The 2,163-nt window shown below is 51.4% G+C and overlaps 1 non-coding gene across 1 annotated transcript; it reads right to left on the bottom strand.

The window, feature by feature from the left end:
* Positions 1–870: 870 nt before the first annotated feature.
* LOC113146603 lies at positions 871–992 on the bottom strand. The gene has a single exon (XR_003297353.1). It is a non-coding gene; the product is annotated as a 5S ribosomal RNA (ribosomal RNA).
* Positions 993–2,163: the final 1,171 nt, after the last annotated feature.

The following is a 2,163-nucleotide window of genomic DNA, read 5'->3' as shown; positions in this document are numbered from 1 at the left end:
AACGAAGAGGTACAAAAGTGCAATAGAAGTCCGTGCCTGCATCCGAGCCAGCTCCACTACAGCGCACAGGGTTTCTCGTGCTCTGGCTGTCGAAACAATGAGCCGCCTCACTTGCCTGCGCCAACAGGTGAATTCGCGGATTGCACATACCTACGGCCTCTGTCGATCCTCTGGCCTTGCACACTGTTGAAGGCTCACCAGCTTTCGCTTGCTGGGCCAACGATACGCCTAGCCTGGCCGAGACGCACCGCTGGACCTTCCAGGCAGCTTGACATTCGACCTCAATACAATGTTGCTGCTGAAATGTGCGAGGCCACAGCAATGAACGATGTGCTCGTTTTGGCCTACGAAAAGCGACAGCATTTGAACAGTCAGTCGGCGCGACACGCTTTTCCAAAAGGCGCATCCAGCCTACCTTTGCTTGCTGGGTGCAAGAAGAAAGCTAGGCCCGCGGGGCCTCGGGCAGCCATCATTGCCTCGGTGCCTCAGCACCTCGCTACTACTCTCTACACGATCAAAACCACCATTAACCAGACACATTTTCCCACAATATGATGCCTCCGACCACCAGCATACCCTCAAATGCTCTCAGCAAGATGCAAGCCTCGCAAATTTCCACTGCCCCCAACTTACTTGCTGCCCTCTGAGGAAAGAAACATTCACGGATTTTTCCTGTTGTTGTCCCTCGACGTCACGAGCAAAAATGATTTCGCAGTGTCGCGCCTGCTAGGTGCAACTCCCCCCTTCAGCAGGAATCGCCTTCTCCTAAGTCCTGAATTCTAGCCTAGTGCCACTGGAAAGGCAAGGGTAGTATAGCTGGGAGGTTCTCTTTGTAATGCGTGGGGTGTGGTCTGGGGCCTTGAGCAAAAAGGCCGTCATCACCCAAAGGGATTCCCGCGGAGTCCCCCACCGCAGTACTAACTGGGCCTTGCGCCGCTTAACTTCGGAGTTCTGATGGGATCCGGTGCATTCGACGCAGTATGAACGACGGCACCTCAGCAACAGGCCTGACAACGCCAAATCCTATTGCGTTCCACCGCAGACTCATAGAACACGTCAGGTAACAGGGCCCAAAGGACCTTGCAGTCTGCTGCTGGAAACTGTCCAGATGACGATAAAAGTTTCATTATCACCTCTGGAGCTAATCAAGATGCGCAACAGCCACAGTGCACTGACTAAACTGGAATTGCACTAGGGTTAGTTAAATAGCATCTTGCATTTTGAACACCACAGAGCAGCCTTTTGAGGGTGCAACCGACCAGAGAAGTTCTCTCCGGCTCCCCTCATTTGCGTACGAGAGCGTCGTTAGGAGTCCACACTTTGTGCACTCCATGAAGTGCCTGCATCATAATGGCCTGAGAAACGGCAGTTCCCCTTTGATGATTTCTCGCTCATTCGATGACAGTCTGCTAATCGACTGCATGTGGGGAGAAAGGCTTAGCACATTATGAAGTCCCTTGTAATCCAACCGCTGCCCCCAGTGATTTGCGCAGTAAACAGCCCTATCGGAAGTGCACAGCCAGGCCAGCAACGCTAGAGACTCTGAAATTTTCCACGCACACTGATAGCTCCTGAAGAAGCAGCCTACCGGATATACTCAAGGGAGCTAAAATTCCCGACTTCGAGCTCTCTCATTTTGTCAACAGGTGCATCTCTCTCGTTCCGACACATAATGAGTAATTGGTGGTCACACAATACTTGTATGGAAAGGAATAATAATTTAGTGAGGGTTTTGTCCCCAGTTGGCGCTGGGAAGGCGCTTAGGGTCTAAGCCGTGGAGGGTATCCTTGAAGAGCCCCCGCGTCGCCCTCGCATCAACAGAAACGAATCCACAGGGACGCTTGATGGAAGGCAAGTTGGGCTGACAGCTGGGGAGTTTGTCCGTGCTTCCTTAAGCAGTATTCGTTAGAATGTAATTATACAGCTGTTTTGTTATTTTGTGTAAGTACTACGACTTCTTACCACTATAGTACACCGGTATTCTCCATGCGGGGCTTAGAGGCACGCCACAAATAGCAGCATTCTGCAACTAAGTATTTATCTAGGGATCCCGCTGCTCTTGCTACGGACTAGCTTGGGTACACTGTCTAGATGAGCAAGTGATCAAATGCCTTTCCGTCAGCGTAGTTTTTTTTTTGCTGCTGGTAACATAGGTACACGCTC

This window comes from Cyclospora cayetanensis, unplaced genomic scaffold, assembly GCF_002999335.1.
Source record: "Cyclospora cayetanensis isolate NF1_C8 unplaced genomic scaffold, CcayRef3 CcayRef3_contig_427, whole genome shotgun sequence".
NCBI classification, from domain to species: Eukaryota; Apicomplexa; class Conoidasida; order Eucoccidiorida; family Eimeriidae; genus Cyclospora; species Cyclospora cayetanensis.
Note: the sequence above shows the minus strand (reverse complement) of the source record. Positions and strands in the feature narration are given on the sequence as shown.